This window comes from Aythya fuligula, chromosome 12 (genome assembly GCF_009819795.1).
Source record: "Aythya fuligula isolate bAytFul2 chromosome 12, bAytFul2.pri, whole genome shotgun sequence".
Lineage (NCBI taxonomy): Eukaryota > Metazoa > Chordata > Aves > Anseriformes > Anatidae > Aythya > Aythya fuligula.
The window spans coordinates 467,500-493,762 of record NC_045570.1 but is presented as its reverse complement, the minus strand read 5'-3'; the positions used below and the strand labels follow the sequence as shown (position 1 = coordinate 493,762).

Here is a 26,263-nt window from a genome sequence, read left to right as displayed (position 1 = left end):
CTTTCAAAATATTTTCTGCACTTCTCATATTACAATTGGCAGCAAACACAAAAATTATTAAGACTCTTCATTGCTTTCTTCTTTTCATTAGAAATGTCCTTGGCTGCACTGAGTTTAAAATATCACAATGCTGAAACAAACCAGAAGTTTCTTAGTAATAGTAGTCTGAATGACAGAGTATTATCACCTTTATCAAACGGGAAATGAACACAACACTGAATTAAACATACCTTTTAAAGCAGATTTGACTAAGGAATCATCCATCATTCATTAAACTAGCTTTATGGGAGAATTGTCTCAACAATTTGAAATATAATTAGAAGCTGGCAAGACATACATTTATAGTACCCATCATTGCAACTCACTTTGACTTTTGGATTTTTTTGATGCTTTTATTTATTTATTTATTTTTTCCCTCATGCTCTGGTTAAAAATTTTAATGTCATAAGTAGCTGTGTACTTTGTATCACATTCACTAGGTTCACTATCTTCATATTTCACATTTACAGTTCATCGCAAGCATTTTACAGTAGTGTAATAATTGAACATGGGTACAACTGATGTTCTTAAACAGTACGCTTTCCAAAACAATAGTCCTGATGCATTTATAAGATGCACCTATACAATAATGATGCTGTACAACATACAGGTATTTCACTGAAACAGTCCTCTTAGAAATACTTTATGAGGGCTTTACAGTAATATTCTACATTTCATTTTCATAAGGCGAAGAGAAGAAGGGTGGGGAGGAAAGAAAATTTCCAATTGTGGATTCAGTCAGGCAAAGGACATGACTTGTGCAATCCTAATAAATCAGAGCATTCCCGTGTGGCAGAAGCAACAGGGGAATAGTGTAAGAGCAGTGCTGCATGTTGACCTAAGCAAGAGCTTATCGAGAAATGATGTCCTCTTAAACAGACTCCTGTAGAGATGTTCTGCATTTCCTCTGACAAATTGTAAGTGCCCTGACTGTAACATTCCTAACAAAATAGGGCTGATTTAGCAATGCACAAACTTCCCATTATCCTACTGCATAAAAAGGCCATTTAAAGCAAAGCCCTAGGACATTGGCCCATTGGAAACAGAACATCTAAAAAATTACCCCCATCTTGTGCCACCAAAGTTGTTAACTACCCTAGGGAATATGCCTCATTTACAATACAGACAAATGTTAACTTTAATGAGTTTAAAAACTGCCATTTTTCTTGTGTGACTTTGATAATGCTTGAAAACTTAAACAAATGCTATTTTTTCACCTGGAATATCAGCTAACTGATACTTCCACCAGATTTGTTTTCAGCTGCCATCGCCTTTCTCTCACTCAAGTCATAGCGCTGTATACAAATACAATTAAAAACTACATCCACTCCCAAAACAATGCTGGAAAGATTAAACAATCTATTTTAACAAATATTCCTGCCAGAAAACTTTGTGAGCCAAGATTACCACTTGTCATCATCTTCCCAAGAGATGGAGTACCTTTTAAAAAGTATCTCTAATGAGATCTACAAATCTATGTGCAAGACAGCTTACTTTATTGTATTTATAAAGATAAAAATATATATATTTTAAACAGATTATGGTTCTTGGGACTGATAAAAACACAATGGGGGTAAGGTCATCAGGAAATGTTAATAAAAGTTTTCATAAAATATGATGACTCTCAGGAAGTAATGTTTGGACATAAAAAAATAACTGTTAAAGTATATTTTCTGCTATGGTAAACACTCCGTTTTTCCACACCTAGTTGACACTCCAAATCCTCCCTTTCTCCTGTTGGTGAACATTTCTAGCTGTTTGATTACCCATCAGGGATGACATTATTATTAGCTGATGCAGCATCTTTGACTGTACTTCAACCCATTCTTTTGAATCTCATTGAAAGAGAAGAGCCACCTTCTTTAGCCATTAGCTGCTCATATTAAATCCTTAATCTGACTGCCAGTGACTGACATCCAAAAAAAAAAAAAAAAAAAAAAAAAAAAGGAAAAAATGGAAAAAATGCTATGCAGGAAAATCTGTTAGAACCTTCTAAGGGTGATGCCCTTCTTTTCTCATGTAGTAGTTTGCATAACAAGAACTTGTGGAAAACATAGCAAGAACACATGACATTTCTAAAGCTAATTCTCTACCGGTAAAGAACCTTACTGTACTTATAATCTGTATCATCTTCCATTCTTTTAGCCAGATATTTTGTTGCTCCATATCATTAGCCACAAGCTGAAAGGAAATGCCTTTTCCAAGGAGCATTTCTTAGACGAGTCAGATTACACTAATGAAATAAACATCAGACATTGGATTTTCATGTTTATACAAAGTTTTGGGAGAAAGCTAATGTGCTCACTCACTGTCATATTTTCCACACCTGCGGCCAGCTTTTAAAAACCATAACTGAAGAACCATCTCTCTATATAGAGACAGAAAATAAGCCTTGAAGCACACAACTCCATTAATTGCAGGGCATCAACACCTATGTGTACATTCAGTGCAGATGTATGGATTTTTGACTGTAGGCAAAATTTCACCCACAAAATTATTATAAAATATTTAATGTTTTAACATTAATTCAATACATCAGATAACACATTTTATCACATTACAAACAATAACTGGAGAAATAAAGAAAAGTTTAGAGCTCTAGCAACTGATTATCTTGTCAGTCTGGTATACACAAGATGAAAGTCTCAGGGGTGATTCTGAAAGCACTCAGTGCACAAAAGCATCAATTTACAATAAAATGGTGAATGCTGCGTTAGTTTGTGGCTGACAAAAGAGATATTCAAAACAAACCAAAGTCATGCAAATAATTCTAATATTTCAGTGATATAATTGGGGAAGGCAGGTGTACTTAGAGAAATTTTTACCAGGATCTTTTTTAAATCACAGGGGGCTTGAGTTCCAAAAATTGCATTTGCTAATATGGGTAATATAAAAGTACACTTTTTAAGCTGTTCCCATCAACACAGTTTCGGGCCCTACGTTTCAACAAGAATGCAAATATTTTATCAGCATTTCTAAACAGGGTAGATCTATTCAGTTAAAGACCTTCTGTACCTCCTACAGTTTAAATACCTTTATATTGGCAAGAAGATCATATACACAATATTATATCATAAGAAAATTACTAATTTGAAGAGAATAAATATAAGATTGGCTAGGAAAATGCTCCTAATTCATTTCCATCTAAAGAATCAGTAAAATTTCATTGAGAAAATTAATATACATCTGTATTAAGGTTAATCAACCATCAGCTCAGAAATCAAGAAACACATAGTTTATAGTGTACATGCAGCTTTCAATTCCCTACACATCTGTTCAGAAATGAAGCATAGGGCAAACAAACAAACAAACAAACAAAGTAAGTAACATGAAATACTAACATTTTGCGTTAATCTCAAATCTGTTACTAGTCAGTAGACAGTGATTAGATACCTTGTTCAAGTTACAAAGCCATTTACTAGGCCCCCATATTTCTCTGTAAATCCAGGTTTTATTCCCAAACTGCAATTCTCTAGCCACATCTATACATAGAAAGAACGCAACTACTGAAGAACAAAATTTATAGAAAAAGTCAACAGAAACAACTCTGCTCAATCTTGTAGAGAAGACTGTTTTTCCTGTATCATATTCTTTTATTTTTGAGAAGGCAGAAAAGTGAAGGTGATGGATCCTTAGTCACTCTGTGGCAGCTTTGCCTCAAGCTAATATACTTTGGGTTTTGCTAAAGAAATTGTGATAGTGCAGAACACCAAAAGAACAGAAGAGCAGTAGCAGCACAGGATTGAGATGGAAAAAGCAGACCAAATCACAGACTTGTATCTTGGGCAAAGTTTTAATATTACTAAGATATTCTGCAAGCATATAGAGTTAGCAGACACACAAAAATGGCACTAGCAGAACAAAGGTATCAGCGTCAAATCCATTCTGAGTGCCTCCTAGTTTTCTACTGGGGAAGTAAGCCCTAGCTACAAGGTTTTGTTGCCCTTCCAAGCCATCAGACTTGCACCGGCTCAGACACCTCAAACATTTTAAAATACAGCACAGTACTGGCAAAATTTTATACCATCAAACTATTGTCATAGTAACACAAAGGCAACCTCTGTATTTTGCACCAAATGTAAGGCCACATTCTGACATTCGGGAGACAAATCTGGAATGGGAGAGATATGGGAGTGCTGCCTCCAGGTCAGAGCCTCTTAACAGAGAGAAAACTTGAACAACCCTTGTGCACACTTGAAAGGGATGTGATGGGTGATGCAGCTCTTGCTGGCCTTGCTCTGTTAGTCAATGTGGAGAAGAGAGAAGTGATGAACCTGAATTTTGCCTCCACCACATCTTGGAGATCATCCATGTTAAAACTGATACTTGCTTTAAAAAGTCTTTGCCTTCAGGAATTGCAAAAACAAAAATAAAAAGCAAAGCAGTCCAAAATAATCACGAGGAAGGCTATTCAAACATTTTCCTAAAGGTACCACGGCAATTGTAGTAATAAAAGATTAAGGTTTAGTCAAGCTCATGGAAACAAAGTCTTAGTACAAAATTTCTTATTCATTTCAGAATTACAAGCAAATACATAAGGAGTCAGTACAACAAATTCACAGACACCACTCCATTTATGTTTCGGAAGATTGTGGCCAGATACAGTTTAAAGCAACAACAGTTCAAAATTACATTAGATGCCAACACTTCCCAGAAGATATTTGTGCAGGTGGCACCCAGACATGCATCATCTTCTCTGAACATGGGACAAGAACCAGAGCGACCAGCAGAACTGTTTAGAGGCTGAGTCATATAATCATAGAATATGCTGAGTTGGAAGGGACCTGCAAGGATTATCGAGCCCAACTCCTGGCACCACACAAGTCAACCCAAAAATTCAGACCATGTGACTAAGTGCACAGTCCAAATGCTTCTTAAACTCCAACAGGCTTGGTACAGTGACTACTTCCTTGGGGAGACCGTTCCAGTGTGCGACAACCTTCTCAGTGAAGAACCTCTTCCTGATGTCTAGCCTGAACCTCTCCTGCAGCAGCTTGACACCATTCCCATGGGTCCTATCAGTGGTCACTAAAGAGAACAGATCAGCAGACAATGTAAATTGGCTTAAGTAAAAGGGTCCACCAGCTTTGTGAGAGCTCAGGGCAAAGCTTCTGCAACAGACAAAGGAATTCAGCCCTATATCACAAGGCAGGTGATATAGATGGCCAATTCAGATGAAGCACTCAAGGCTACCTTGTCCTCATTTCCAAATGCTTCTCCGGCCTGAGAGTGTATTTCCTCTAGTCCTTTGTTTCGTTATATATATATATAACAAAATATTTATATATATGTAGCATCACCTAACTTCCTTCACCTCAGACAAAACCAGCAGAAATTTATATAATATAGATATGGATATTCATGTTATGTTTATGCAGGCTGAACACGTGATAGTAGGTTCAAAAGTAACATGTTTCTAGAGCTCATGTCAGAGGTTAGAAACTGCCCCCATAACACAACATTGTTTCGCATATTTTGTTTTTCAAATAGAACTATGTATTATTTTAGTGCTGGAAAGGATTTTTATGCTTTAACAAAACATTATGATGGAGACAGGAACTGGAGATTACTGTCTGTTAGCCTAAAGATTTGTAAAATGTAGAAATAAAAACTTCACAAAAAAGGTTTTCTTATATGCTTTGAGTTATTAATAAATTAACTGAATTTATTGGTCGAAACAGATCCCTGTAAGTGTCTGGTGTCTTGTTTCATCCAATATTCACTAGTAAAAGCAGACTTTAAAAAAAGTTATATACTAGTTTTGCTGGGATGGGAGAACAGCTGTTTGATGTTCTGATTTATAAAAGAGGCCAGAAGAGAGTGTATTTGTTGTGGAATTAATTGTTCCAAATTAAGCACATACTGTTTTTCCAACGTATGGTAGGAATCTATGTGATTTAATAAATATGATAAATAGCTTGCGAGAATAACAAAGGATGATTTTGGCCCACCCCTGTAGCATGCAGATTGTCAGCAGAGTTTGAGTAAATATCATTTCAGCAAAGAAAGAAAGGATAGAATATGGCAGAAAGAATTTTTGAAACGTTATCTCAGCTTAAAAGAGAATCAGCTAACAACCGCTTTTCAAAAGCCTTTCTTCTAAAACAACAACCAAATAAAGCATCCTTACCTTTTCAAGAGGAAAAAAAGAAAAAATAATATAATATATAATAATTGTTACAAGTAGGTTCTATCAGCAGGCTGCTCTCTGAAGGTGTTCTTTCTTTCTCTCAGTTGCCTTAAAGAAGTTTTATCTAGCATGGTGGCCTAGAGAGATAGAGAACAGAAAGAGAATTGAAACGCTCACATAGGTGTGCAACCCATGCCTTCCCACCTCAGGTTCTGCTGTGATACATTTTACATTAACAGCGTCACATGATGTGGCAGCAAACTTTAACCCCCACTCTTTTAATCCTGCCACTTGTTAGGAATGGAAACAAAGGAGTATTTGCAGTGCCTCATCTCCAGTTAGTTTATACAAGTTCAGCAAGCAGGTCCCTTAAGGAGCTAATGAAAACTGCAGCAAATGTGCATGCACTCACAATGAAATACCAGCCCAGAGGACAAGCGCTGTAATCCCACCAATGATGTTCCAAACCCATGATGGCTACCAGTCGACAATACCCACAGACCTCAATCCATTTTTATTGTATTCAGGCTGCAGTGTTATATTTCCTGCCTCCCCTTAGCACCACACATACAGTGTACTTGAAAACAAAAATCTATAATATTGATCCCACAATGTCACCACAATTATTCTTTTGAAACAGCCATTGAAAACAAATTACATCTGCACTGCCTTTTCATCCGATAGCTCTGGGTGAGCAATGCTCACTGTAGCTGCTAGCATTTTCAGTGTTAGCACTGTGTCACTAAAGACAGCACAGGAAAAAAAAAAAAAAAAAAAAAAAAAAAAAGCCATCAGTAACATATTTAAAAGGGGGCCAGAGGAGGGGGAAGCCATCAAATTAACCAGATCACAAAAAGCCCCTCTAACCTGATGCAATATTTAAATCTCCCAGTTTTCCATATGCAAATCAAGATGATATTTGAACTGTACAGTAGCTAGCTTTCCCTCTGAGAGTGCATAAGCTTGGCTTTTTCCTGCCCAGTAAACCAAATATAGTTGTTACACTAATTAAATTGACAAAAATTCAAAGACGGGCTCATTTTCAGGTAGTCTATTTAATATCATGACAACAAAAAGTATTATTTGTAGCAACATGATTTTAACCTCATGTAACATAATTCTATTGACAAACTGTAAGACTTTCTTGACAAGGGAGAAGTGATTAACACAGAAGTGATAACCGCAGAAAAAAAAACACCCATTCAGATTAAAACAGTGACATGACTAAGCTCCAAGGGAATCCAACCAGAGGCAGCAGAGGCCTTTTGACACAAATAGCAGGAATATCCTGATGAGGGAAAGTGCAGGGGGAGGGGCAAAGCCCACCTTCTTTAATTTCCAATACTTATTAATTTTTACCCCAGTAACGTTTTTGCTCACAATGTGAATCATCAGATCAGTGACACTGTAGCAATCCCCATAGCATACACAAACCAACGTAAGTTTATAGATAAAATCCTGTCAGTAAATACTAACTTTCACATGCTTATTAATGGTCTTGTTTGAAAAAACATATACCTCACCAACAATTAATTTTTTCTTTTTGCCACCATGGTGGTTGGCTGAGGGAAAATGCTTTTGTATCACTGTGACTGCACAAGTCACAGATGTGAGCTCCTGCAGTGGGGAAACGATAACTTGGGAGTATTAAGAAAACCAATAGCCTTGTTGACATGAACATGGGAGTCTAACCCCTGAAGCCTCCTGATATGAAGCATTGATTTTTCTGTCTGGGTACAGTTCTAAAGCCATTCATTCTCTATGGTCACAGGGCCAGAGGAAAAAAAAAAAAAATCTGTTCTTTCCACTTTTACCTCCAGGCAAAGTTGAGGAATAAATTCTACATTTTGAGGGATGATTTGTTCAAGCCATGTTTAGTAGAAGCTTATTGCATAAAAAATATATATATATATTTTTTTTCTTGACCCTTGCAACCTGTGACCACTTATTCTGTTGTGCACCTTCTTCACAAGATAACAGCAAGGGAAAGTGCCTAGAGAAAGCACCACTGGTTACTTGTTATTCTCCAAATAATATCACCAAGCTTACTTATTATTCCTCAAATAATACTGTCATGTTCACTTGTCATCCCTCAAATACCACTGCCAGCTGACTTGTTATTTCTCAAATGCTTCCATGCCTACTCGTTATTCTACCTCATGTAATTACTACATCCCTTACTTATTATTCCTTCTCATATACTACCGCTGGGCTGTACTTGGTTATTGCTGACGTACTACTGATATGCTTCTTTGCCTTTTTTTTTTTTTTTAAACCACTGCTTCAACATGTTGTACCTCTGAGAAATGAAATGTTATCATCATTCAGTATATTTTTGCAATCCATACAATGACACCATTTCCTCTGCACCCCTGTTGCATTTGTTTAGTAGCTATTGTAAATACACACTGGGAAAAAACAAACAAACAAACAAACAACAACAACAAAAACAAACACCAAAACAAAACAAAAAACCACAACCATCTTGTGGAAGAAACAATAGTTCCACTGTTTGGAGTCAGAGCAGTATGTTTCATTGGCTGTAAAAATTAAAAATAAAATATAATAAGAAGACAAAAGAAAATTAAAGCAATGATAAAGAAAATAACCACAAGTTTCACTCTCCCTGTGAAGACACGGTAAGCCACCGCACAATGGGATGTCTCCTGCTTCGGTGACAGAATGCTGAGCCAGTTTTTGCTGTTTGCCTCTTGTTTTCAAAGAAACAAAGTGACAGCATTAGACAGGAGATGCCAATGTTACAGAAGGCTAACATTTGGACACTGAACTTGCTCTCCCTTTCAGCTGGCAAATATTTAATTGATTTTTAATGTAAATAAATATTCAGATACCATAGCATACAATCACCTCTGAAAGAGGCATGAAATATCAAGGTCTATAAACAGGCTTGTACTTTTAAATATTAATATGTGTATGTATACATGTACACAAACATTTAAGAAACATGGAAATAAACGCCTCTGAATATCTATATAAATCTGACAGGGTACGCACTCTCTACATGAGAATGATAATTTTACCAAATATATGTCCATCTATACACACATACACAGATTAATCCTAGACAATCTTCTGTGCTACTACTGCAGAAATATTATTATATTATGTTACAGTGTGAATATGTTTGTATATTTATTATTAAAATACTTACTGTTCTGCCTTTTGAAGTAGATGGACAAATGATTTAGGAGTAGAAATAGACTAGAAACAAAATTAATGCAAATAATGTGTTGATTTTTTTTTAGCTTGATTAGCCAAGCCAATGGAAAATTCTAGAAAACGTATACAATTATTTTAACTGTCATAGACCGGCAATTGTAATTGACATGATTTGTACGAGATGCAGTGTAATAACTGAATATATTAAAAAAAAATCACATGGCTTGATTACCAGGAGAACATTACTAGTGCCACAATATTATTAACAACACAATTATCATGGCATCCCTAGGACACGCTCTTAGCACTTCAATGCATTAGCGAACCTTTGCTAACGAAGAAAAAATTAAAGTACAGCAAATTTCAAAGCACCAGTTGTACCCAATATCATTAAAAATTTATAAAACTTCCCCTGAACATGACAAGTGTTTGGTTTAAATGAAGATCAGCCATAAGAAGGAGAAGAAATCTTGTTATTCTTTGTCTCTTTCTCTCCCTCTTTTTCTCTTTCTCTCAGACCTCCCCCAGCCAGCACCACCTCAATCCAGCTGAAATATGTAACCATTACAGAGTGACAGTTTGACACACAATGACCTGTCAGAACATTCATCTCTCAATGTTTTATTTTAGTGAGGAGCCAAACTGCAGAAAAAATAAGCAAGTTGTTTCAAGGCTTGGAATGAGATCAAACATTCCTGGCATCCCCACTTACCAGACCTTTGATTTACAATGGATCTGTCAGAGGCTGATTAGACACTGTGTGTTTAAAAACCTATAGATGTTCTACAATTGCACAAGCTCTCCCCTTCCCTTCACAGAGCGCATTTCTGCTCTTTGTTTGAATGGAGTGAATAAGCTAGGTCACACTGTAGAACCTTACACCTTGCAAGTAGAAAACGCCACATGCAAAACTGCAGGCAGCTACAATTAAATCCTTTAGTTAAGAGCACTCCAATTCTCTACTAAAAGAAAGCTGTAGCTCTCTCTACTCTGTAATATTCGTTATGCCAATTTCTATTACCTTTTCCTTCCAGGCCTAAAGTTATAATAGTCTGAAGAGAAAATATACCTACGGACTGCTGCAATCCTCACATATTTTCAATTACTTTCAAAGGCAACATGCAGCTAAAAATTAGTTAGACAAAAAAGTGCAGGTGGCTAAAATATTCCGAGACTGTAACATTTTTTGCTCATTATTGCAACTAGGGGAAAAAAGGCTAGAAATATATTGTTTCTATTTGTACCTAGAACAGTTGCAGAAAGAGCAGTAGAATTTGTGCCTGGCATTAGAATGTGTAATTCTTTAATACTATATTGTGGCATATGGTTCATTGTAGCAAATTATGAATACATGTGTTTGGAGAGCTTTGGTAGTAAATTTGGGCTTTGTACATCTACAGCAATGCCCAAATCTGACAAATGTAATTTATGTAATATTAAGTTAATACAGTATTATGAAATTAGCTCACTGTAGTAAAGCTGTAATTTTAAAATGAAAGACAATACAATGAAATGAAAACAAAATAAACATTAGCATTTTGTGAAAGGTAAAACAAATCTTCCAAAAGTCTGCTTTGTAATTTATTATAATTCAGTGCTTATGACTTCCAATATATTTAAGACACAGCATCTTTTAACAGTACAGTACAACTACAACACTGTTCAGAATAATCCCAGTCTTTCAGCCTTTCTCAGGCAATGCTCACAATTAATTTAATAGAGGTTTCTGAATGAATGCTGCCTTTGACTAAGGAGAAAGTAAATCAGAACTCTGGTCGCTGGTCCCCTCTATGCTCCTTGTGGCTTCAGCACTGCCTTTGCTCCATGTGGAAAATTCTGATCAAGTTGATAAGGCTGTAGGAACATAGGCTATTACATGTCTGAGACTATTCAAGATATAAAATTATATTTTTCATATCCATATATGTTACCAGGAAGAGGAAAAGTGATAAAAGCATTACAATACAAGCCCTTTAGCTTCTAGGAAATGGTAAATGTTGAAACATGCAATTTTGTGCTTTTAAGGGAAAGAGGTGAGCAAATTAGCCAGAGTGAGTCAAGAAAAAGAAATGTGTTGAGGTCATCACACAAGAAGCTGAAGTGGTGCACACTTCCTAATTTCAACTTTCTGAGGAAGAAAGGGATCATAAAGAAAACTGTCGAATATCTGTATTTTGAGAATTTGTACTATATATATATACACTATATATATATTTGTACTATATGATCTGCAGAGAATTTGTATTATACTTTCTCTTTAAAAATATATAACCATTGAGGGACGCAGTGAAGATATTTCAAGTCCACCTCTGGTAGGTCAGAATAACAGATATTGTCATTCCTAAACAAGAAATACTTCATCTCACTCAAGGACCTATTCATTATGTTTAATATGTTTTTTTTTTGTTTATGTCTTCAAACAGGGAATGTGTTTTGCTTAATTCTGAGGTTCAACATGTGATAAAAAGCAAAATGCCCTCTCAGAAGGGAGATTTCCAGTTTGCCATGGAAAATTATGTATATCCAGATAACATGAGGTTGGACCTCCATCAAGTTATGGTTTCTAAAACATAGATGTTATGGCCCAGAAGAAATCAACTGCAGAATATAGTGGCTTAATGTATTAGTACAGTTCATGATTCGGCCAACAATGACCCATCACTGGGAAATCTGATGTTGAATAAGGCATGTACAAATGCCTACTGTCATATTTATTTGCAATTTGCATGCCATAAATCCTATAACCTAAACATAAACATTTGCACACCTTAATGCTGGAAAAAATACTTATCTGAGCTCAATGAATAGCCTTAATTTTAGATGCCAGCAAATACAGTTTTATTACATTAATTAGGAAAAAGAAATAAATCAAATGGTAAAATTCAGAAAGGGCAATATTCAGATGTGAACTCTGCTTTGGCAGCCCAGACCAAAACAACTGGTTCTGCTCTAAGGAGGCAGTGTCTGTGTGTAGCTAAGCCTGGTGTCGACACCAAAAGAGTTTTTGCTAAAAGTGGTAAAGCAGGAAGCGTTAAACTTTTGGGGTTCTTTCCCTACTCTGTCTCTCAGTGTTACACAAGCACAAATAATTAATAATAATAATAATAAAACTTTTAGCCATCCCCCAAAACAACAGAAGACCTCTATCAACTTTGACTTTGGTAGATTGGCTGGAGTAGGCTGATTTCCTAAAGCAGTCTTGAATCTATTGTCCAGTTTCAACCAAGTTGACAAAAAGGTGAAAAATTCAAAAATAATTAAGGTCCTGTGCATTTTTTGTGCACACATATCCAGACAGGGAAGAGAAATCTTTTTACTGATTTGGGAACACCTTCAGGATGACCTCATACCTTAACAGATAGCAATGAACCTACAATGGTAAGTGACTGAAAATGTTCCAAAGAATAGAGAAAGCTAGAGGTGTGCCTTCTGGATATCAACACTGAGTAATCATAAGACAAATCCATGACAAACCAGACTTCAGGAGTTTCAATGGAACTATATATTTTAACATGTATAAAAGCCAGTTAAAAGTAACACACCTCAAAGTATAGTGGGAAGGAGACAAGAAGTCATGTCACTGATTCAGTTACCACAGGGTATCACAGAATCACAGAATTTCTAGGTTGGAAGAGACATCAAGATCATTGAGTTCAACCTCTGATCTAACACTAACAAGTCCTCCACTAAACCATATCACGAAGCTCTACATCTAAACGTCTTTTAAATACCTCCAGGGATGGTGACTCAACCACTTCCCTGGTCAGCCCGTTCCAATGCCTAACAACCCTTTTGGTAAAGAAGTTCTTCCTAACATCCAATCTAAAACTCCCCTGGTGCAACTTTAGCCCATTCCCCCTCGTCCTGTCACCAGGCACATGGGAGAACAGACCAACCTCCACCTCACTACAGCCTCCTTTAAGGTACCTGTAGAGAGTGATAAGGTCGCCCCTGAGCCTCCTCTTCTCCAGGCTGAACAAGCCCAGCTCCCTCAGCTGCTCCTCATAAGACTTGTTCTCCAGACCCCTCACCAGCTTGGTCACCCTTCTCTGGACTCGCTCGAGCACCTCCATGTCCTTCTTGTAGCAAGGGGCCCAAAACTGAACACAGTACTCGAGGTGCGGCCTCACCAGAGCCTTTGACCATCCACAGTTTGTATACTCAATAAAGGCTGCAAACCTCTAAGTTCCCAGCTCCACCAGTGTATGCATCTGCATTATATTGCATAAACTATCCATGTTAGGAATTCCAGATGGATTCTCCTCATTTTCAGACTGTCGGTATTTATAATACAAAAGTATTTCTTCTGTGTTATCTAAATTATCCTCTCTTGCACACATAAAATCATGTATATTTATACATACAGAAAATCTAACTCTGCTACTTCAGTCAGTGACAGAACTTACAAAAATCAGCACTGTCAATTACTAAGCAAAAATAGCATGCCCACAGATACAATAAGGAAAGTGCACCTAAATAACAAGTTTGATAATTCCAAAGAATTACCTGTTTCTATGTATTCTATAATAATTGAATGCTTTTACTTGTACCTGTTATTATAAGTACGGAAAAGCAAGATTGATAGATAATATGTTATAAGCCAAATTTAAAGATACACTGGTTGGACCTCTTACTGCTCGAAGAACACATCCTCCTTGTTCTCTCATTTTTAAATCAGTTAAATATTAACAAATTAACTTCTTATGCATGCTGCCTCTGAGTGAATTACTTTCACTTTTAGAGTGGTTTTCCATCACTATAAACCTTTTCCTTTCCCTTATGCACCAGCAAACATACTGATACAATTTAAAGGTCATGTTCTTTTCAAACTGACAGGGCCCTCCAAAATTTTGACGAGAGTCCCTCCAAGAATCACACCATACAAATGGAAAAGAATTAAGTAAAGCATCACTTGATGTAGGCTCAATCATGTGAACTGATTAGAAAATGTAACCATGGAGAGAGGTGATTCAAAGTGTGACAGACAACCTTTCAAAGAAAGGAGATGTCATGTTGATAATAATAAGCAAGTACCTGACATTGAAGGAGGGGGAGAACGCAGAGGGTCAATAAAGATATAATTGCCTTCAGCTACTGGAAAAAAAAAAAATCTTTTCTAACTTTTGTCTTTTCAAACTCTAAGATAAATACTTTAAATGAACAGAGCATTTCATCTTCGTAGTTCATGTTGTTTTATCCCAAAATACTGAAAAATATATCGATAACACTTCACTGGCTTAGCTCATTTCTTCACAGAGTAAAAAAGGATACCTTAAAGTTCAAAGCCACATATATAAGATTTGCCTTAAAGGTTATATTGATACATATTGATCTGCATAACAAGTTAAATCACCTTTAAGAAAATAGCACTGTCTTTGGTTTGTAACACCCTCATCATTCACAGAAGTCATACAAGCAGAAAGTAAATTTGTCTATTTGAAAGATGTCACTTCTCAGGAAGATGATTAGTTCTTTATCTATTTCAAAAAGTCTAAATATTTTCCAGAAGCATCTCATAATCCAGTTTATACTAAAAAGATCTTTCTGCAAAATAAAAGTGACACCATGTGTTATGAACAGCAGATGAATATGCAGCTCAAAGGAACACTCCACCCTCCAACCTATTTAATCAATACAGAGCTTAGCTAAACTGAAGAATGGTATCATACTACTGGACACATTTAAACAGTAAACAATATTCAACTTTTTTTTTTTTTTTTTAACTATTTCTTTCATACTCCTCTAACTGCTGTTCTTTCTTTACCCCATCAGTTGCTAAGATTTATGGTGCACAAAACAGTTCCAGAACACAATGAACTTTTATGGTAACAATTTGAAAACATTACATCTATGCTCATTTTAATGGTAAGACCTATCTTCTCTTGTCTATATTAAAATGTTTATAATGTATGGATAAATGTAACCTTAACTGATTTAGATACTATGTTCTTATGAATGTCCAAAAGGTCAGTGAACCCATTTAGTGTTTTAGCCAACCATGGACTGAAGATTCGAGTTACTGAAAGGTAGGTATGGAGCTTTTTCCTGTAGCTCAAATCCAGACCAAATTTGCATCAGGTAAGATATCTTAAATAGTTCAGGCAGAATAAATCGGAGGTACATCTCAAGTTCTTACTGGACAAATGCCCATTTCATCAAGGAAGTAATAAACCATGGCACACATGACAAACTTCAAAGCTATTTGCTTAACACAATGCCAGTTCAAGGCTTGTCCATGTGTTTCAGATCGAAAGCTCCAGGACACAACCAAGGTGACACCCCTATCATATACTGCCTGTCCAATCTACTGTGATCGAGGTCTTTTGCAAATACTCCTTGGTCTGCTGGCTAATGAGGTCAGACAGTACTGTCCACTCCAGACATATTCTTTTTAGGGTATAATCTCTCCAAGAGACATTCCATGAGGACATATCCTTAAATGTGCCATCGAAGGAATTATAATGATAGAATTTATTAACATTTTTAATGAGGCAAAAGTTATACACCTAAGGAAACATGAAATAAAATAGGATTAAACAGCAACCGAATTTCTGAAATAATGTAGTAGATGATGTTTATGCTATTGGTAAGCTTTTGTTACACAAAAAGATAAAAGCTGAACTTAAGACTTGCAGACACCCCTGACTAGAGATCTTAACCAGACTTCCTTTTCTCAGCAATTGACAGCCTCCCCACATAGAGAGAGTGTGCGTGTGCATCTGCATTCACATAGATATGAGAAGACTGCCTTTCCTTTTTAGTTTTCTTTTACTTTCATACCTCTTAACACAACCTTTCTAAAAGGGAAGCCCGAGAGTGAAATCATTTGAAATCGCAAGTGAATACCACAGTACACCAACGTAAACTAACATCCCTGCTGAGAAGTCAACAACATCCTTCCCATGTAGTTTTCAAATTGCATGATGAGTAGAGCTGCAAAGATACTCAGTCATCTTTAATGTAACACATGCTCTGAAAACAAGCATCCAGTTGGTTATTAGTCTTCCAGTAGCCATCTCCCTGCTTAAATAAAGATATTATAGCCACAGCCTTCAGCAGTCATCTCTCCACTACAGGAGGTTTGAGGCAATGTTGGAAAGAAAAGAGATGAAAAGGAGCAAGAAAGATAGGGAACTTATAATACAAGCAAATGCAAACTAGCAGAAATCATATAAATGAACATTCTCCAATGGTGTCAGAAGCATAATGAGCGAATGATGCAATAGCTAATTGGTCAATCTCTGTTCAGGCACATCTCTGTGGTAATCACAGGCTGTGTCTACAAAACGATTTCAGTCCAGAACAGAGTCATAGAATCACAGAAGTGTTTGGATTGGAAGTTAACTTTAAAGATCATCTAGTCCAACAGATTTGCCACAGGCAGAAGTACCTTTGACTAGACCGAGTTGTTCAAAGCGCCATCCCACCTGAATTTGAACACTTCTGATGTTGTGAGGTACTTCTTTGAATTCTCTTATTTATCCTCTCTTGCTGTTATTCACATGGTTCATAAGCCAGTTTTGATAACCTGAGTCCATGTTACTTGTGGAGAAAGCAAAACCAGAAGCTCTGCTGCAGATACTTGCATGGTGGGGACTTTTAGTTCTAGTGACCATAACAAATGTAGTCTAAAGTAAAAATCCCCATATGTACTCACTGTAACTATAAGGCTTCAGAATGAATCGGTTTGATCAGCCGATCTGTCTTTAAGGAGTATAATTTCTTGCCAATGTAGAGTGCATTAGAAAAAATACTTCTAGATGTTCTTGCTATAGCATATGTTCTATGACAATGCCATTTGGAACACGAGACACTACTTTAAAACTACACATTACATTAGAAGTATCTCCTTATATAAGGTTAAATTCTGAAGCAAATGGAAGGGGATGAAGTCATTCCATCACTGCCTGATGTTCCCTGCTTAGGGAGAATGGGAAGTGTATAATGCAAAAGGGAGGCCAAGCATTTGAGGGAGAAGATATAAAAGTAAAACCCAAGGGTTGCAAAATCCATATGTACTAAATCCATGACTCAAATTAGTATAATTGAAAACCATTAGGCTCAGCTCTGTTCAAGTAAAAATTAACTTTTTAGAGATTATCATTATAAACCATTGCTTCATAAGGAAAATATATCATGGTTATATTTTATAATTTTTATCCTCTCTTCCATGTAGCTGCTAGAAGGCAGTTACATTGAGAACTGGATCTTTCCTAAGTTGTTAACAAGACACATTCCTTTTGGTTCATGGCTAGTATTATTAGAGTTTCTGTCTTATGTCTCTATTTCTGACATATGCTGGAGATAGAATATCTTAGCTCAAAAAATATTGGTCCATCATTTTATGAGATGAGAATTTCTAGACCACAGAAGCAGTTAGATTTACTACTGACAATACAGAGGTAATGATGACCTATCCTTATATAGGCCAGAGTCTTACATACTGTAAACTGAATTAGCAATTCTTTTATCTTCACCTGAAACAGATACATTAAAAAATGGAAATTGAGAGCTTTACTGGTATAGCACTGACCACAAGGATAAATATTGCCTTAATTTAGCAGAATAATTTCTAGCTCTCTCATTTTTCATTCAGTTTCAGTTGTTTGATTCTAAGACTCCATATTCCAGGCAAATCACTCATTTATGAACACAATGCAGGAAAATGTGCATTTGTTAGAGATGAAAGGCATGAAAGTTACCCATAATTTTGCCACAAATAAACTTTTCCTTTGGTTTATGCTACATCATGCCCTTCCATTTGAATAGTTTTGATAAAGAACTGTAACTCCCTTTTCTTTCACTATACACAGTGTGGATACATTAGATAAACACTTTTATATGTAGCCATCAAGAAGAAATATTCCACACAACGAAGCAGACCTTGTGAAATAACATTTCACTTATCTGTTATGCCTTTCTGAACCTTTCATAAGAACTATGTCTCTAAGCCCAGCCTACAGCCACATATAGTCTTGCTCCAACAAATTTCTAATTTTAAAGACCAGCAAACAAACATAAATATATGAGCAAGGAAGACTTCAACAGGAACATGAACATTATTTTACTTCATTTACTTCCTTTTGTTGTTACACTTAAAAGAGTTGCTTTTCATAACAGGCAATTTACAAGCATACACAGGCTTTGAAGAGGTCTTCAAAATACTTTGGAGAAATGAATCATATCATCTAAGCCAAAAATCAATTTGTGGTTTTTGCATTTTTACTGGACAGGACTTCAGTGATACTCCCATATAAAATAACACACAGTAACACACATGGCTATACTCCAGCTACAACAACATAGCCAATACGAGAATAGAGGGAGCAGTAAAATTTGAAAGTATGGCTAGTGCTGGAGAAAAGATTTGAGTAAACACAATATGAAAAAAAAATACTTATTTATAAGTACCTACTTTCAAACTTACCTGGATGCTTGCAATGAATATGGACATGAAGAAATAAAAAATTGTTCAATTTTCACACCTCTGTCCACACTTGTCAATCACTTTTCAGCAGCAATTATTTCAAAACAGTAGTTATAACCTCTTCTAACAGAAAAACATCATTTTGGTGAAATAAATTTGACATTTAATTTACTCCTGTAAATTTAAGCTGTTCATTCATTGCTCTTTTATGTTGACAGATAAGATTTCTTTAATGTTCTTGTGCAAAACAATAAATACAGTGTAGTTAAATTTTAGATAGGAAAACATTATGCTTTGTCTTGACAGCACAACAGTTAGGCATAAAGTTATAATGTTCAAGTAATCTCTTCTGAGACTCTCTCTGTCATAAGATATAGTCTTTCAAAGCATATATGTATCTGTCATTTGATTTTTCCTGAAACCAAGAAATAGATGGATGCATATCCTGATTTTTCATGTACAGATCTGGATTTCTCTCTCTTTCAGCATCCCTCTCCATGCTAGAAATAGATCCATCTGATAAAAAAGAAAGTTATTATTTCAGCCTAGGAGAAAACTACTGCTAACCACTGATTTATTTAGTTTTAAATAAAAGCATCAATACAGTAAAGTGGTATCAAGAAAACAAAACACACCACTTACAGTTTAATTACTTCTTTTGGTCTTTCTAACATTGATGATATTTTAAGTAGTAAACTAGGATTTCTCCAATAATGAAGAAACAGATGCATCCATCACACTTCATGTACATGAAGTAAATCAAACTCAGTTCCAAAACCTCATATGCATATACATCTATTTATTTCGTGAGAAAAGAGGCAAAGGATCCATTGTTCCTTGTTTAGCCCAAGAGATTAAAACCTTCACATTCCATAATCAATCCAGTTAATCTCTCCCATTTTCTACATTCTTAAACATTAACTGTCTAATATCTCTACATTTGCTAGATTTGTCTTGAAACAACGTTGTGTTTAAACCCAGCTGGTTTAGTAAATAATAAGATGTAATATCAAACTTAAACCTTTCATCAAACTTACTCATGAATCACACTACGGTCTGTTTTCAGCTTGGTACTTCTCTTATTTTTATTGTTATTGGATTATCAAAAGTCTGTCATACAATCCAGAATATCAGGCTTTTTTTAACCACAGAAAATGAACCACAGAATTTCCCATACAGACAGAACACTATACTGAATTGATCTGCAAAGAAGCAGCCACCCTCAGCAACTACTGCACAAGTACAGATTAATTTTATATTAGGCATTATTAGTGCATTATATAGTGTATTATTAGGCTACTGAAAGCCTAAAAGGTTCAGAAACCTAGGCTTCTGTCAGCATCCCTTGACCTTTAACACTTCCAACCAAAACCCTTATCCCACAGTAGTCTAACACTAGCAAATGACAACAATCAGATTGCTTAATGCAACACTCTGCCTCTAGAAACCAGATTTGCGTCTGAAATTGAAACCAAACTCCTAATGATCCAGATAGTCTGCAAGAGGAAGAGTTGAAACACACGTGAACATTTTATATATTGAAGTCAGTGGGTTAGTTAGTTAACAAAGGTTAGGTATAGTCTTCAGGGTTCCTCTCAATTCATTTCCAACATCCAGAGTATACTACACCGTGATTTCCTCCCTCTGTTTAACCAAGACTCCCCTAAAAGATATTATTGCTAGTTCAAGATTTATTAAACATTTTTGTTTCCACTAGAATATTATGTAGTAAGAGATACTAGAAAAAAAAAAAAAGCAGTTTATTTTTAATTAGTGCCAGAAGAACTTGGAGCCTAAAGAGTAATTATTTATGGTTTTGTATAAATTTAAATAAATATTAAAAAAAAAAAAAAAAAAAAAAAAAAGTATTTCAACAATAGAAGAAATCCTCTCTATTTCATCATAAATGTTCAACATACTAGTAGAGGTAGTATATCTCTCCCTGAAAATGAAATTTTCTTGGTCTGATAGAGGAATATTAGGACAGCAAGGGGGTAGGGTTTTTTTTATTTTAAACCAATTTCTGCTAGTTTCATGAAACAACTACAAAGAGAATCCTCCCTGCTCAGCATTTAAAGAGCAGGCCAAGAGGAAGGAAGAAACTTGAAAGGAAGAGAAGATAGCAGTCCTGCATCTCTACTCAACTTGTATTTCTTTTCCACTATTCAATGCCATCTGAAAAGGCTAAATTTATATAGAAAACACACTCTGTGCCCTCAGACCCAGACTGTTCATTAACATTTTAATTTTAGTGATCACCATTTCCAGGATAGAATGCAAAGACACAAAATATAAACTTTCTCATTTTTCAAAACAGTGTAAATCTTACATATTAACCCTTATACTGCAAAATATGGCTGCTAGAATTGCATAGTAGTAGTTATGCAATTCAGACATATTGCTTGGGCAATATCTTTTCCTTCTTTTAGCTGCTAAATCTCCATCTGAAAATGCAGTGATTTCAATTAAAGCAGAATATAAAGCATATAAAACATAGGCTAATGTCTGAATTTGAAATACTATGTGTGCCTTGAGGCACTGTATCATAATTCAGTGTTGCTTTCTTTCTGTCTAAATGTGTACTTACTAACAATAAAGGCTCTTCTGTGTTATAAAGGTAGAATCCTCAGCTCTCATCTTTCCTCTCCCCCTTTGATTTGATCTTTTCTACCGTTAATTCGGCATATTTCAATTTTTTTTTCCAAAGTTTATGCAGACTAGTTTAATTTCATAATGACCTCTAGTCCTTACAACTACAATAGCTCTGAGCAACTTGAGATGTTGATCATGTCTACATCCAGGTTTGTATAATACCTACTGTAACGGGGCATTGTCAAAGTCTGGAGACTCTGGGCAATATTGTAACATATATATGAAATAATAATAAACTTCTGTCAAGTCAGTGATCTGTGAACTACAGAACTTTCACATGCTAGTATATTATGGTGCAAAGGCAGCCCTTAGCAGCCATCATATAAAACCCCTATGGTCTAAAAAGTACTTAAACAATGATTTACAGAAAAGCCATAAAATTAATAGGAATTACATATATTCAAAATTAGTACATATACCAAAATTTACATTTATGCTACGGATAAGGGACTTCATGAGCTCATTTTTTGCTTTGTTCTTTCAATAATTTCAGTGCCAAACTCTAAAAATGTTCATAGATAAATACACATACTAGTATAGTCCTAACTAACCAAGCATTATTGAAACACTGAAATAGATTTTGATAAAATTGGAAAATATAGTCCAGGTTGACAGACAAGTATAAGAATTAAAAATTAGTCTAAACTGGTAAAATCGTTTCAAAAAAGTTTCTCAAGATAAAACTTTAATTGATTTTCCATTTCATCCATTCCTAGCCAATAATTTCACCATTTTCATCCATAAGCATCACTCAGTGTACTGACATTAATGTCTATCTAGATACAAGTTGAACTGACTTACCTGGAAAATTGGATTCGCCTGGAGAGGGGACAAAAGATACGGGCGAGAAGAAAAAGGAAATTGAAAAATTAAAAATAGAAAAAACCTGTTTGGGTATTTCATCAAGAAACAGGGAAAAATACACACACAAACACAAGCACATTGCAAAGTACTAAAAAGTAAACCAAAAGCATAGCATACATAAGTATTTAATTTTACAAAATCAAATACAATACAATCAAATACACTGATTACCAAGCATTTGAAAGAGAGAAAGAAATCTGAATCCTTTAGATGTATTAACTGGAAAGGAAGGGAACCAATAGTTTATCTAAAACATGCCCTGAATTATGCTTGAAAAAAATGCTAAAAGTCATATTTCATAAGAAACAGCTTCTCTATTTTGTATGTTTCTCATATATCATTAGACATCTTTTTCCTTATTGGTGGGGGGGGGGGGGAAAGTCACTTCTGCTGACATTAAGAGCTTGATTTTACAAACTATTTAATGCACTCTAAGGATACTGTTAAAAGACATTGGCATGTTGATATGAGCCGTACAAAGGTCAGTGATTTGGAGGCTCTTTCAGACAATTTGCCAGGATTTTGGCATTTTGTAAGCACACATAGGACAGCTCTCCAGCAAGCTGACCTTGACAGTGAATTGGATAAATAAACCTTCAATTTACCCCCTCCAGCTCGATGCTAGCCCAGCTGATCCCTCTGGAACCTTCACCTGTCCGTATCGTTCAACTGACTGCAACTTTCAACTGACGAACATCCACAGCTTTACAGGTTCTGTGACAAACACCATCTAACAGATAAGGCTTCTGAAAAGTCAAAGTCAATAGTGTTTCCATTGAAAATTTAATGCTGCTTCCATCTTTACCCATCATTCTTCCTACTGTTGCATGTATCCCAGGAGGCACTTCAAGCAAAAGCACTACTCCATAACAGGTAATGACATGGCATTTAATGATACTGTCCAAAGTGATCCAAGCCCATGGAAAGTAATGTGCACTCATGTACCAGATAAGCACAGCTGAACGTACTAGAACAGCAGTATCTTTCACTGCACTGTCACTAGATACAATGTGACATATGCTCTGCCATTGTACCTGGCTTTTCCTTTTACTTCACCATCAGAGGAAAAGAGCATTTTCAGATACAGAGCACCGAAATGTTAAGGGAATTCAGTAAAAGGTAGGATAGCAACATATCCGTAATTAAGTATTCACAGTCTCTTTAATACTTCAGTGCTCTTGGATTTGCTACTAAAATCTGTGAATTACACCTCATTGAAGAATGTCCTTAATCGACTCTGACATGTTTTATTGGAGGCAGAAAAAATGTTTCAGTATGATAGATAAGGTTAAAAATGTTACTACTCTGATCATTTACTCTAGTGCCTTGCAAAAACCTCCAAAGCCAAAAACCATTTACATCATTCATCTGATGCAATGGAGAAAAGAAAGCATTATCTGACAGCCCATTTTAGCTGATGGGACAAAGTGCACATTTTCAATTTTTTGACAAACTTATGTTGTTTATGTAGATAAGAAAAAAACAACTGTAACATTTCTACTGCATGCCAAAAGGATCTGAAATTTGAATTAAACAGCAAAGTACCTTGAGACCATGCAGAACATAGTACAACAAACAAAAATCATCTTTATGGTTTCAAACCAAATAATGCATTACATGTTTTCTATTCTAATAGCAGTGCAGAGTTTTCAGGCATCCCCAGAACATTGCAGCAAAGCTCAGTGTGACATCTCTATGCATGCGTGAGAATACTTCTCTCACTGCAGCATTACCTGGGAGGTAGTGTAATAAAAACTGCTGAAATATTTTTAACTAAACATTTTAACTGAGTTTTTCTTGTATTATTTTTTATATTCTCCAGATAAACATGGCTTCTACTTATACTATTCACTACAAAATGGATGAGCAGTAACCTCATATATGTTCAACTTTTATTATTAGTTTTATTGGAGAGATTCCATGACTATGTGGTGATGTTAGAAAGGAAAGAAATGGTTGAAACTCATCTAAAGCATCTTCTATACATAAACTCATGACACCAGAGGGGACAAAAATGGTTATATTATATTTCTTAGGCCATAGAGGCTTATGTTTTCAAAAAAATAACTTATACAGTATTACCTGTATGGACAGACTACACATGACAAAGAGAGAAAGAGAGAGAGAGATTTAGTATGCTTTACAAGTCCCTATTTTGCTATTTCACCAGAAAAGATGCCTATTCTATTTGGCCATAACAATAAAGGGAAATAATTAAATGTAATTTTATTTACTACATTAATTCATAAGATGTCCAATTCAACACAAATTAGGAACAAACATTTACTGTAAAAATAAAGTCGTTCAATTTAAGTTCATTTTACTGTTCACACTCCTAAAAGTAAGCATGCATTTAAGGAACTGGCTCAATTACCTTAAGCTTTGCGGTAGGTCTCTACAACACACCTAAATTACTAAGACATCTATGAACTGCACTGTTATCCATTAGAAACTGAACTGAGAACTTACAAATAGCTGGCTAAGACCTTAATTCTACAGTACAAACAAGGTTCTAAATTAGGACCAGATGTTGGATTTCATTCTTTAAACAACAGTTTTAGGGACAGAGGAAGATCAATCTTCCAAGCCTACTTCTGCCTGCAGACAATATGACCTGTCTAATGAGGCTGCTGAATGCTTTATGAACAATTCCATCCACTAGTTACTATACTCTGGCACCAAAACTGAAATATTCATTCTAAATCTTGTCATTAGGACTCTATTGCACTTTCAAATTTCCAGTGCCAATTCCTATACTCCATTGTGATCAAGTGTTTCTCTAGAACCAAACAGGTAACAGAAAGGTCCTCTTTTACAGCCTGTAACAGCACCAGCTGTTATTAAGTTCCTGATCTCTTTGTATATATGTTTTAATCACAATCATAAAACTGCTACCAAATTCCTTTCTCCAAGAAACAGGAAAGGTGAATAAAAGAAAAGGAGAACAAAGAACTCACTGTATTTTTCAAAATTTTGAAGAAAACTCATGGCCATGTACTCAGTAGAATGTAAAAAATAAAAATAAGAAAAAAAAATCCAACATGGAAAAACATACAGCACACAAGATCTGTTTGTGGGTCACACTAGGGACTGTCAGCCACAAAAACATGCCTCTGTTACACTGTAATGCCTTGCCATATACATAACCATGACTTAGGTAACCATGAAGAAGGCAATCTTCTGAAAGCTATTCTTGTAAGAGCACATGTGAATTTGAGGAATGACACAAAGCCTTCCTACTTTAACATTTTTATAAAGTCTTTACCTTAGAGAGCTCGTTGTCACACTCTAGAATAAAATCTTTCCTTATCTGCTGCATAGCCATTTTCAGTTCTAGGACTTCTGGCTATGGGAAGATGTCAGGGACTGCAACTAACCCATGCATCCTCCAAGGTAACTGTGGAGAACAAGCAGAGAAAGAGGGTAATTTCTTTACTTCTCCTTCTCTGAGAAGACCAAGAGAGTTAAAAGATAGTACTTCATATGAAATTTGACTTTTGTTCTGAAATAAAAAGAAAACAGATGAAGAACTCAAAGGCTAGAAGTCAAAACTTACATTCTGGAAGTACGTACCAAATCTTTCTCAAACATAGAATAGTGTCAGAATTAACCTCAGAAGATTTAAAGTAAAATCTGGTATATTCTTGATGATTGAATCTTTACATATGCAATTTCTCACCACAGAAATTAACATATACCATCTAGCCCACATATCACAGCCACACAGGTACAAGTTCCCTCTTTATATGTCTCAGGTTTTTGAATCCTGCTTCCACTGCCTTTGAAATTATTTATTATATTGTTTTTACTGCATAGTAATTGTTTTCATTTCCTACATTGCAGGGCTCAGGAGGAACAAAAGGAGAGAAATAAAATGTATTTTCCTTGTTATTAACATCCAGGCTGCTTTTCTTCTTTATTTTAAAGTAAGATGTTCTATTTCCCAGGGAGCATGTAGGCCTTGCTCTATG

The 26,263-nt window shown here is 35.6% G+C and overlaps 1 long non-coding RNA gene across 1 annotated transcript; it reads right to left on the bottom strand.

The window, feature by feature from the left end:
• Positions 1-6,175: 6,175 nt before the first annotated feature.
• LOC116494112 lies at positions 6,176-25,687 on the bottom strand. Its single transcript, XR_004253830.1, has 3 exons — positions 25,558-25,687; positions 22,230-22,247; positions 6,176-6,306 (listed from the first exon to the last, which is right to left on the bottom strand). It is a non-coding gene; the product is annotated as an uncharacterized LOC116494112 (long non-coding RNA).
• Positions 25,688-26,263: the final 576 nt, after the last annotated feature.